A 13,586-nucleotide genomic window follows, 5' to 3' on the forward strand; every position below is an offset into this window, starting at 1 on the left:
TTGACCAGTATTGCTGGGACAGTAATGGAATAAGAATAATATGGAAGTATTGATAATATAAGGTGTCACAGTGGTAGCGCAGCTGCCTTGTACTCAGGAGGACAGGATTCACATCCTGAGTCCTCCCTGCGTGGCATTTGCATGTTCTCCTCGTGTCTGTGTAGGTTTCCTCAGAGTGCTCCGGTTTCCTCACACTGTCCATACATACAGGTTAGGTCAATCGGCAATGTTATATTGGCCCTAGTGTGTGTTTAGTGTGTGGGTGAGTGTGTGTGTGTGTGTTCACCCTGTGATAGTCTGGTGCCAAGTCCAGTGTTGAATCCTGTCTTGTGCCCTATGCTAGCTAAGACAGAGTCCAGCGCCAAGACCCTGTTCTGGTTTAAGCAGGTTAGAAAATAATATAATATAATATAATATAATATAATATAATATAATATAATATAATATAATATAATATAATATAATATAATATAATATAATATAATATAATAAAGGGGAACATAGTGGTACAGTGAGGGTGTGATGCTGTCTCGTGGATCGTGCATCCTAAGTTTGAATGCCTGGTCCCTGTCAGTGCAAAGTTGACACATTTGCACCTACTCAAACATGTGTGAGCTAAGTGACATTCTAAACTGGCACCATGTGTACGTGAGTAAGCCCAGTGATGGACTGGTATCACATCATGGGCTAGTTTGTGCCTTGTGCCCAGTCATGCTGGATAGACTTTGAATCCCATGATCCTGATCCTTAAGCCAGTTTGAGAGTGTGCTGTACCATACTGAGTAAAATAAGACAATGCAAAAAGAGGAGAACAAATATTTAAGTACATAAAACTATTGCACCCTAATAGAATAATTTCACTTGCAACTGTAGTGGCTGTACATAGAAATTTACAGTGTAGTGCTAAATATTTTTAGAGTTAGGAATAAGGGCATATAGTAATGTGCATGTGTACACAAAATGTATTTCTGTTAACAGTATGAATTTACGTTTGGAATTTCACCTGCTACAATATTGAATACAGACATTTTATGGTTATATTATATGTATTATATTTGTATCTTTCTCTATAATAAGTTGTACATTTGTCTTTTTTTGCAGTTTTTTGACATAATTTGTTGTGACAAAACCTAAAGGTCGCAAGCTTTGTCTCTCAAATATAATATAATATAATATAATATAATATAATATAATATAATATAATATAATATAATATAATATAATTCCTTGCCTTAATATCTGATAGTGATCTATTGATTGCAAAAAAAAGTTCAATTATAAATAAATTATATTTTATTGTATGCTTGATGTTACAAAATGTGTACTATTACATTTTGTAATACATTTAATTCAATTAAAATATCTACTCATTTTCAATTTTCTCAAAAGAGACATTTTAGTAGGCTACTGACTAAACTTACATAATAGAAATAATAAATAAATGGTAAAATACAAATAGCTTACCTTTAGATAACAAGACGTCTCAGTCTTTGGTAAAAGCTAATAGTGTTCAAAGTGTAAGGTAGAAGGAAGAAACTGATTAGCTCTGTTTACACTGAAGAAGTGAGACTCTTACTACAGCCCAGCCCCTTAAATTACAGCCCTAGCCCACTCACTAAATCAAAGTAAGCCATTCTTACAGCAGTTACTTTAAAATGTTCTATAATGTTTTCATTATTTGCAGCGGGTTTAAAATTTGCAATGACACAGTTTAAAAAAGTTCTCACGTATTGTTGATAAAATGTTTCAATTTCATCTCTTTTCGACGCAAAGGACTTTATGGAACTGCATCTGCAAAAGCAGCAAAATGATAAGAATTTGTGTGGGAGCAAAGGCCCCTTACAAAGAATTGGAGTGTGATTGGGATTTTAGTTTCTTTCATTTGAATAATGTTCATTTGTATTTTTTTTGGAAATAAAGACTTCTTTGATGAGGAGTATGGGAATTCAAATGAGATATTTTCACACAGTTCTCATGTTTAATGTCACCTGGATTCTTATGAAATGTTTTGATATCATATTAACTTGTCATTTATGTCATGTGGAAAATGTGTTGGGGAACTGGCCCCACATGTAAGAAGAAAGAAATTATTAACCGGTGGATGAGATTCACCCCCAGAGACACATACTGACTAAATGGTGCCAGAGTTTTTCATGGAGACATCTTCAGATCATTTGCATTTTTAACTACACTAAGGATATTAAAAATATTCAGACTGTGGTAACTCATTTTGACTGCCTGCATTTGATGATTTCTGGACATGTGCCTGCTCCCTTAAACAATGGTGAGTAAGGTCCAAACAGCAGAAAACGGTACAGCCGAATTCAGCAGGGCTGTTACAATCCATGTCAGGCAGTCTAACAGAATGCAGCCAGTGACAATTCTGGGATCTGCCATGATTTCTAGTATTGGCGTCATGCTGTGTGATGTACACTTAAGAGAGAAATGATGTAGTGACTTATTTTTGCAATGTTATCCATAAAATAAAGAAAATACTCTCTCGCCAACGTATTAAATGTTTTGTTTGGTAAAAAAAAAAATCCAGGTTCTTCATTAAAGCACTCTGTTGAGTATAACTCTTGTTTTGTTTCTTCACCAAAGTTCACCCAATTAATCGTTCCCAGCTAGTCTTTGCTTTGCATATTCAATCTCTGTGACTTATAACAAGAAACAATAATTTTGCTCTCATTTAGGACAATCTGTGTGTCTCTGAAAATTGTTTCTGTGTAGTAAAGCTCAGACTTCTCTGTCTTTTCAAAGTGTATCTGGTCATGAGGGATTCAGTGCACCCGGAGGTATCGTAGTCCCATGATTAGTGGCCCTTGAAGGGTCATTCTTGACTCCGGTGTCAAGGATGGTCTCTGATGCTTGGGAATAATATTTAAATAATTTATTATGCAGTTTATACTATTAACAGAATTTTATTTACTGCTATTTTCACTCATACTGCCATTTTGTGCAAAATTCTGATGGCTAACGTTTTAGTGGCTGCTATCATGTGCCAAGATGACTACAGTACATGACCTGTGACATCATGACTAGTAATGAGTGAACCCAACTGAATTTACTTCAGTCTGAATTTCAATGAATTTCTTGAACATCTCCTAAATGCGGGCAATGGTAGTGCTGCTGCCTCGCAGTAAGGAGACCTGGGTTATCTTCTCGGGTCCTCCCTGCGTGGAGTTTGCACGTTCTCCCCATGTCTGCGTGGGTTTCCTCCAGGTGCTCTGGTTTCCTCTCACTGTCCAAAGACATGCAGGTTAGGTGCATTGGCGATCCTAAATTGTCCCTATTGTGTGCTTGGTGTGTGGGTGCGTGCGTGTGTGTGTGTGTGTGTGTGTCCTTCGGTGGGCTGGCAGCCCAGGATTTGTTCCTGCCTTGCACCCTGTGTTGGCTGGGATTGGCTCCAGCAGACCCCCGTGACCCTGTGCTAGGATATAGCGGGTTGGAAAATGACTGACTGACTGACTGACTGGGAAATGCATTAAAATTAGTAGGGAAACAGAAACTGAACTAAATTTGTGTGGATTATAATCTTGTAATGGTCTTTTAACTAGGGCTGGGGTTAGCATCTGCCAACCATGCTTGGCTGATTATTATGGCCAAAAATTTGACCAGGCCTGTGAAGCACCAGTGCTCCTTGAGATTAAAGGTCCAGGTCCAAGATTAAATGCTCCAAGTCCTTTATCTCTTTCTCTGTGTCTCCTGAGCTGCTATCACTACGACTAACTAACACCCACAGAGCAAGTGATGGAAGGATCAACATTGTATACTCAAGGGAGCTGTCCATGTCACTACCAGTTGTGCACTGCAGAGTATGAAGCATAGAATGCCTAATCCCGCAGTGAAGACACAATATATATGAAACTATGCAAAACAATTAAATAATAATATTATTCTCATTAGACCCAGCTAATGTACCCCTCATGCATGGGATGCAAATCTGGCTGGAGTACTAATCACGCAGTGACATTACACATACATGTATATGCTGTAAAATTACTCATGTGTGCACAAAGCTAGTTAGGCACTTCTGTAAAGTGTGAGGATATGTACGTTTACAGTGTGCATGTGTGAAAGTTCTGCATATTTGCAATGGAGTCAGGCAGGTAGCGTAGATTGGGTAATGATATCCCCCCCGTCCAACATAACTGCTACACTATGTGATGTCACATTGGTTTTGAAAAGCATCATGGGGCGCTAGGAAAAAAGTTTACATAAGCCGACTGCATTGTGAATTTTTAGGGACAAATTTACTTGGGCGAATTACACTGTTCAACACTATTCATGACCCCCATAGTATTTTAGGTTGATGGCATCCCATAAGATGTAAGGTTTGGATCAAGCAATGAAGTCTCTTGCATTTAGTTTAGTTAGGGGAATGGATGTTTAGTTATGTTAGGACCACTGCTTTTTCTTTGGACTTCTGACTCTTGGGTTATGTACTGGCTTGATGCAGGTGCTTGTTGACTCTCAGGTCAGGATTCGTGGCTCTGTTTTGCAACCTTAAAACTGGTTATCCCTCTCAATTTTTCAACATCTTCTAGTCCTTACTAATTTGCTTTTCTTTTACCTTGGCTGTGATACCTAGATGTAAATTACAGTCAGGGAGGGATGAACTACAGCATGAGAAGAGCAACAAATGAGTAAATGCAAAAGAAAAGAAAACTACTGTAGGAAAAGAGGATAAGCCATAAGAATCTTCAACAAATACTAAACATTTATGTTATATAGCACCTTTCATTTGTGCACACTACTCCAAGGTGTTGTGTAAGTACTGAACCTTGGTAAAACGTTTTGTGTGTGTTCTACAATGGATGTATAAGCAGCTTAAGTAAATGCTTCTGGTGTACATCATGATTCAGAAACAGGCATTAAAATGGCATTCTTGTGATTTAAAGTCTAACATCTCAGCCAGCAGACCACACTGCCTGACCAGCAGACTGCTATATGGAAGAAGGACAGCCAGCTGCAGGTGTTTTCTGCTTTACACAGGTGTGTTTGACTGCACCTGGAACCATCCTTGTTTCTGGAGTTAAAAAAATTATTTTATGTTAATGATCCCATATTTAAATTTTGTATTAATGGCTACTATAGCAGAAGTGGCTGCCCCAGTTAGGAACAGGGAGATAACTGCCTAAAAATTAAAAATTACCAGTAAAATAAATAACTGTTTAACTGTGTAAAATTGTTTATTTGCAAAAGAATAAAAAAAACAAAGCGCATAATAATGTTTAACATGTGTATTACTGCACTTTTGGATAAAATAATATAGATGCTTGAGGGTTTTTATTTTTCTAATAATGAGGGAAGGGAAAGTATGAAGTACAACAAAACACAACACACAGGAAACAAACCACATAGGAATCTTGTAGAGGTTTACCTATATGGAAAGAGTCGAACTGGGATTAAAATTCAGACTGGGAATCTCACACCCACCCAGGCCACACAACTGATGTCCATGCCATGCCATATAAAGATGGTTTTACCATCGCCAAGTAAATCAGCAGGTGGCACTAGAGTTCACTGCTCTCTGCATCCTTGGAAATTATACTGTCAGTTCAAGTCCAACGAAAATCTCCTGAATTACTGACATCAGCATAAAGGCTTCAAGATGCTCCTGTGTAACAGAGTTCAAACTTCAGTATGGAGAAGCTTCATTCAAAGGCCACTTGTTTCAGAGACAACGTCAGCAAGAACTAGTAACTAAAGCCAATGACATGATAGGCATCAGTCAACAGACTGTGGTAAGAAAGAAGGACATAGCAAAATATGACACGTTTTTTGCCAGATGAACAATTTCTGCTCATCAACTCCAGGGTCTCATCAGGAGTTCACTTGCTCTCTTTCAGCCCTTCTTGGCCATTTTCTTTTCATCGCATATTCTAGCCTACTCTCCTCCTGTATTCTGTAAATATTCTGTGTTATATTCACACATGGTGCAAGGCAAGTCAGTTAAACAACATGCCAGGCCAGTGTGATTTCTCCCCAGCCCCCTAATACCCAGTCTGGGCCGATATACAAGTATGGGATTGATTTGTAAGACCAGCCATTTTCATCCCCATTTCACTCCATCTCCCATCCTCCTCTACTTCCTTTTCATCCTCCAGACTCTCTTGTCTCTCTTGCCTGCTAACAAACAATTACCTTTTGTCTCCCAACTCTGCATTAAATCAAAATGAGGCATCAAGAGGTGGAAGTGAACACCTTCTAAGTGATTTTACTTCTGGTTCTTCTGACATTTCCAGATTCAGGAGCTACTTCAAAAAGGCCTATAGTGGCTTTTGGTGTTCCTGTACCGTTGAGCATTTACATACCATAAACAGCCATACAACACTTCTGTTATGATCTCTGACATCTGTGTTTGTGCTTGTTCTGGCAATTATTCAGAACTGTTTTATATCTGTTATGGGGTGTTGAAGTGCAGAGACTCCAAAACTGAGGTTGGCTTTTGTGTTTTTATGTTTCCATGCCTTGAGAAGCCAGAGTCCTTGAGGGTCAAGTGATGCAAGATTAGGAATCTTGAAAAAATACTTCAGATGTTTCAGAAAATTGGGGGGAAAAATCTCTATGTATTCTTAAAGAAATTGTTTTTTTAACTTTGTGTTTTTTTTTCCATACCCTAATTTCTTCTGACAATTAATTTTAAATTTTTCATTATTTTAACACAAAGTATTAGTTTTACTAATTGATCAGCATATTTAGTTACTTGTTGAGCAAGCGGGATTAACATTTTTCCACAAACTTCAATTAAGCAATCAATCAGCTAGTTACACTACTGGACATATATTGTGTAATTATTAGTTTAAGAGTTTTGGTATTAGATGCTTAGTCAGTTAACTTTTTAGTTTAACAGTTCAATTATTAGTTAATGAATGCATGTAGAATATTGCTTTTGGATTCTCTTCCTGAATAATTGCAGCGTTCATTATTTTTTGAGACTGTCTTGCACCACATATACGGCTGACTCTTTCCATACTGAAATGGGTAATCATAAAACTGCATTGTGCAAATTCTGAAAATTGACAGTTTGTTTTTTTTAAATCATTAGTCATCATTTAAATATTAACTGTAAAATTAGAAACTGTGAACTTAATAAATTGTTAATCTTTTTATTAACATGAAACTGAAGGTAAACAAGTGGCACGGTGGCACAGTGGGTAGCGCTGCTGCCTCGCAGTTGGGAGACCTGGGGACCTGGGTTCGCCTCCCGGGTCCTCCCTGCGTGGAGTTTGCATGTTCTCCCCGTGTCTGCGTGGGTTTCCTCCGGGCGCTCCGGTTTCCTCCCACAGTCCAAAGACATGCAGGTTAGGTGGATTGGCGATTCTAAATTGGCCCTAGTGTATGCATGGTGTGTGGGTGTGTTTGTGTGTGTCCTGCGGTGGGTTGGCACCCTGCCCAGGATTGGTTCCCTGCCTTGTGCCCTGTGTTGGCTGGGATTGGCTCCAGCAGACCCCCGTGACCCTGTGTTCGGATTCAGCGGGTTAGATAATGGATGGTTGGATGAAGGTAAACAGTGGCAATAAAAGTTATACATCCATAATTTAGGAAAAAACAGGTGGTAACGAACAAATAAAGCATCTTTAGAGTAAATGTAGAAAGAGTTTTGTGTTCTTTTTTTGTTCTTTGTAACAGAGATCAACATCCTTCTGGGCCAAAGGCAAGCATGGATGGAGTGAATATATTCTCCAGGAACTGATATAAGGGAGAAGGGGGGCTGGTGGGATCATTTATGATGCAATGTCTTGTAAAGTTACCACAGTGAAAGACTAGCCATACATAAAATACAGCACACATATTTTTATAAAGAATAAGGTGGGCCACCTAAATATATAAAAAAGGAGAAATGTCTGGTCAACTTAAGTAATGAGTCACTCATACCCTTTTATAACTTCCTAAACCTATCTGGATGAAAATAAAGCTCTTCTTTTTTGAGAAATTAAATTTGTTAAAAATGTAATCAGCCTTCAGACTACATTCCGGTGTTTTAATCAAAATAATGCTGATGATAAAGATGCTACTGTAAAAAAGACAGCTAATACTGAATTTTAACAGGGCAGTAATGGCATTAGATTAGCTAGGCTGAAGAGTGTTAGTGCTTCACGTTGTTTACTTGAACAACATAATTAAAATGTAAATAAAACTAAATATTAACATAAGAAAAAAAAAACAATATAATGCACCAGGTTGCCACATCAAATTGCTTTGATCCCAGCTTGATTCTCAGGGGAGATTCTTCCTGTATTCTTCTGTCAGTTTCTTCCCTTACTCCAAAGACATGGTGTTAACTTAACTGTAACTTAAAAGTGATTGCCTGTGCTTGTTCCTATGTATCCATTTTGCAATGAAGGCCTTGCTCTTGATATTGTTGTAATAAAAAAAGTGATGATAACATTTTCATTTTAATTGTAGAGAGTACCTTTGTTATACACAAAGCTCATTTACAAGTAATTGTCCACAGTGTAACATATTTGACTACAAATTACAGTTAGTATGTATATATACATATATTGTCATGCACGAGCAAATGGGGAGCTGCTTAAGGACCGCGCCGCAACAAGCCGTGCCAGGGGACAATGGCGGGGTACTAACCTCTCTTTTCTTGTTTCTTCAGAAAGACCGAAGCACCGCCACCATAAACAAAGGACCCCGGAAGTGGGTGGTACCAAAAGACTTCCGGGGTCCTTTCTAACCTCTGAAAACACTGATGTATTCCTATTTTGCTTTACAATATACGGGGCCAAAAACCCCAAATCTTCATATTTGTGTCTGCTTTTTATTACAGTGGTGTAGTCAGCAGGATACAATGCCCGAAATGTCAGAAGGGCAGGAGCTGAATGCGGTCCTGACCACCATGGCTAACGAGCTGCAGGCTCGTAAAGTGGATCAGGCTGCCACCAAAGCAGAATTAGTGAAGACCAAAGGACGGCAGGCTGCAGCAGAAGTGGTGAAACCTGAGCCCGCTTGGCCTCCACCACCTCCTATCATATCACTCTTGGAGGCGGATGACATTGAATCGTACATGTCGGTGTTTGAGACAACCGCTTCTCGGAATCAATGGCCGTGGGCGGAGTGGGCCTCCATCCTGGCACCGTATTTGAAAGGGCCCGCGCAGCGCGCCTATGATAATCTCCCTGAGGAGGAGGCCGCCCAATACGACCTCCTTAAGACTGAGATATTTAAACGCTACGGCGTAACCTCGGGCCAGCAGGCAAGGGAATGGAGGCACTGGACCAACTCACCAGCATGGAGCATCAGTTTCGCTTTACACTGGCATCATTTAAAAGAGAGCAATGGAATGATGATTCCCTGAAGTTCGCCAGGAATGCCATCGTTTCCGTAGACGACATATCGTCCGTGGATTCCACACCACCGGGACCCTACTTTGTGTTAGACAATGATCTGCTTTACCAAGTTGCGGAACATGAAGGTGAGAGGAGGAAGCTGCTGCTAGTACCACAAACCTACCAGCGAGAGGTTTGCGAACTGGCTCACGCCCACCTCTTAGGCGCCCACCTTGGGGCCCGAGAAAACATTGGAGCGAGTAAAACTCAGATTTTATTGGCCCAGAATCAATGAAGAGGTCCAATGTTTTGGTCAGTCTTGCCCGACCTGCCAGCTACATCAGACACCCCATAAGGGTGGTGCTCCTCTAGTTCTGATCCCCCTCATAGACATTCAATTTGAAAGGATTGGTGTCAATCTAGTAGGACCCCTGGAACCTTCAGTGCGAGGCCATAAATATACAGTATTTTAGTTATGGTCGATTATGCAACCCAGTACCCAGAAGCAGTCCCCCTGGGAGCCGCTAACACGGAAAATATCGCATGGGAATTGGTAGGGCTTTTCTCCCTAGTGGGCATACCCAAAGAAGTCCTTACGGACCAAGGTGCACCCTTTACTTTGGATACGTTCAGGGAGGTTGCCAAGTTACTCCGTATTCAGCATCTTAAGATGGACGGGTTGTTGGAAAGATTTAGCCAAACCCTTAAACAGATGCTCAGCAGTAGTCAGTGTGGATGGTAGGAACTGGGACCAGCTATTACCCCTGGTACTTTTCGCCTATTGAGAGGTGCCCCAAGCCTCTACGGAGTTTTCCCCTTTTGAGTTGCTGTACGGACGCCAGCCCCGGGGCATTTTGGACATCCTAAAAGAAGGATAGGAAGGTGAGGCACTTCCCTCCACCAATATATTAGAGTATATCGCACGATTATGCTATAGATTGGGAAAAATCAGACCTTTATTAAAAGACCACATGTCGAAAGCTCAAGCAGCGCAGACACAGTATTATAATAGAAACGCCTCCTTACGAGAGTTTCAACTGGGGGACTGAGTAATGGTGCTTGTGCCCACTTCCCACTCCAAACTGCTGGCACATTGGCTTGGCCCTTATGAGGTGAAGGAAAGAAAAGGGCTCGTGGACTATTTGGTAAGCCAACCAAATCGTCAACCAAGCGAGAGGGTGTATCACGTCAACCTCCTAAAGCCGTGGAAGGATAGGGAAGACCCTCCTCTTGCCGGCCCTATCCTCTCCCTTTTCTCAAAAACAGCTGACCTTAACCTCACAATCTGACACCCCTCCAGCGATGAGAACTCGAACGAGCAATCCTGTCTGTTCCAGGCCGCACCTCGCTGATTCAGCATGACATATTTACAGACCCGGGGGTGGTAGTCAGGCAATGCCCCTACCACCTCCTGGAGGCAAAATCGGCAGAGGTGGAAATGGAGGTCCAGCGCATGCTGGACATGCACATCATTGAGGAAAGTCATAATCGCTGGTCCAGTCCCATCGTCCTTGTATCTAAGCCGAACGGTTTATGGAGATTTTGTAATGACGTCTTAATCAAGTCTCCAAATTTGATGTCTACCCCATGCCCCATGTGGACGAGCTCCTCGAATGGCTGGGGACGGCCTGTTATTTGACTACTCTTGACATAACAAAGGGATACTGGCAAACTCCCTTAACGGCATCCGCAAGAGAAAAAACAGCATTTAGTACCCCTAGTGGACACTGGCAATACAAGGTCCTCCCATTCGGACTGCACAGGGCACCAGCAACCTTTCAGCGTCTGGTAGATAGAGTGCTACGGCCCTACCAGTCCTGTTGTGCCACCTACCTGGATGACGTGGTCATTTATTCCAGCACCTGGGAGAAACATGTGATACAGGTTTACGCCGTCCTCCTGACGCTAGCGAAGGCAGGGCTTCAGATCAACCCACCGAAATGTTATTTTGGGTTGAACAAAGCCAAGTATTTAGGCTACCTGTTGGGAGGAGGGCTAGTGAAACCAAAGAGGTCTAAAATCAAAGACATCCTTGAATGGCCCCGTCCAATAGTCAAAAAACAGGTGCAAGCCTTCTTGGGACTAGAGAGCTACTACTGTCGGTTTGTACCTTGTTTTTCGGAGAGAGCAGCGCCTTTGACGGACTTGACAAAGAAATGGGCCCCTTTACATGTGTTGTGGAACAATGTTACGGAACGGGCATTCAGTGACTTGAAAATGGAACTTGCAGCCTTATAAGTTCACCGTCACTTATCGCTGGGGTAACCTTCAAGCCAATGCTGATGCTCTCTCCCGAGTTCACGACCTCTCGATTCAGGCCGCCCAACCCGGTGGGTCTGGGCTGGTGGGGGGGTCATGTCACGCACAAGCGCATGGGGAGCAGCTTAAGGACCCGACGGTTGCTGCGATAAGCCGTGCCGGGGAACAATGGCGGGGTACTAACCTCTCTTCATTTGTTTCTTCAGAAAGACCGATGCACCGCCGCCATAAACAGTCCCGGAGGTTTTTTGGTACCACCCACTTCCGGGGTCCTTTCTAACCTCTGGTTGTCAATGATGACATCACTTTCCCATCAACCATCACGACTTTCCCCATCATTTCATCACTTCCTGTCTTCCGTTATAAATTGTCTGACCTGCCTTATTTTGATTGTCTGTTGTACTAAGGAGAAAACACTGACGTATTCCTATTTTGCTTTACAGTATACAAGGCCAAAAACCCCAAACTATATATATATAGTGGTCACCAGGGGGATCCCCAGAACCCAAAACACCAGGCACAGCTCAGCCACACACAATTTTAGGTCAAATAAGTCAATCAGTCATATTCCAACCCACTATATTCTAACACAGGGTCACGGGGGTCTGCTGGAGCCAATCCCAGCCAGCACAGGGTGCAAGGCAGGACCAAACCCCAGGCAGGGCGCCAGCGCACCACAGGGCAGACAAACACCCACACACTAACTACATACTAGGGACAAGGTAGGATCGGCAACTCATCTAATCTGCATGTCTTTGGACTATAAGAGGAAACCGGAGCACCCAGAGGAAAACCTCGCAGACACGGGGAGAACATACAAACCCATACAGGTAGGACCTGGGAAGCAAACCCAGGTCTCCTTACTGCGAGGCAGCAGCGCTACCACTGTGCCACCGTGCCGCCCTAGGTCAAATAAAATATTTATTTTACAATAGTAACTTGCCACTTGTTTAAATTAGTCCAGCACCATGTTATGTTAAAATAAGTTCTTCCCTCTCTCCTTCCACCACTCCTCCATGAGTGTTGTCCACCTTCTCCCATTTCTGACTCTCTGGTGAAGTGAGACAGCTCCGGGTCATACAAAAGCTCCCCAAACTAGTGAGGTCCATTCTTTACCATGCCTCCCAACCACAGCACCTAAGGACCTCAACAAGATCACTCTCCTATGCTATAAGTCCCAGGCATCCCTGCAGGTGCCCAAACTGGGCTCCAGTCAGAGGAGCACTGACACCTCTAGTGATGGGGTACATTTTGTTCATAAAATCCATTCATCCCTTGGACATTCATTATTTGGCCATCCTGGGATAGAAACAGAAGACTATCACCGACCCCAGTCGGGATGCCAGACCATCAAGTCCAACTCTTACCATATATATTGTCAAGAATATGCAAGTAGGTGACATCATTAGGACTCCTGCAGAGGAAGCGCTGTTGCTAAGTCAATTTTCTTTAGCTGGAAGTCATCTGACTTCACTTTCATTAATCCGGGAAGCTCCAGATCAAGCCTATGACTTAGAAAGACAGAGCACCTACTCACTATTTTTCACCACTCTCCCATCATTAAGCAGGGTTTCCCACAGTGGCATCCCTAATCTTCATGTTACCTAATTCTTGGATTTTGCTTACAATATTTATATATGTGTGTATATAATGTATACATTGTAGCCTGTAAATGGCATCTCAGGAAGCCAAACTCTAAATACAACTGAACCAAAGTGAATCCTGGGTTCAAATAATACTTTTAATTAGACATACCATACCATTATGAACAATGTTGCACATCCTCTCTGTGATACACTAACACAGAGTACTTTCAGCCAGTGATTTATTCAGCAGAAGTATGTCAAGAACCTCTACTTGGGCTACTTTATACCAACAGCAATATGTCTGCATAATGCCTCTCTGCAACTGTGATAGACTAGTCAGAAGTTTTCTTTCTTCTTAAATCTTCTTCCTTTTTAGTCGTTCTAGTGTGTGTTTTCAGACCATAGTGTATGCTTATGCTATTATGTTTAATTCCATGACCATTTTAACACTTTTGCT

This window comes from Erpetoichthys calabaricus, chromosome 11 (assembly GCF_900747795.2).
Source record: "Erpetoichthys calabaricus chromosome 11, fErpCal1.3, whole genome shotgun sequence".
NCBI lineage: Eukaryota > Metazoa > Chordata > Cladistia > Polypteriformes > Polypteridae > Erpetoichthys > Erpetoichthys calabaricus.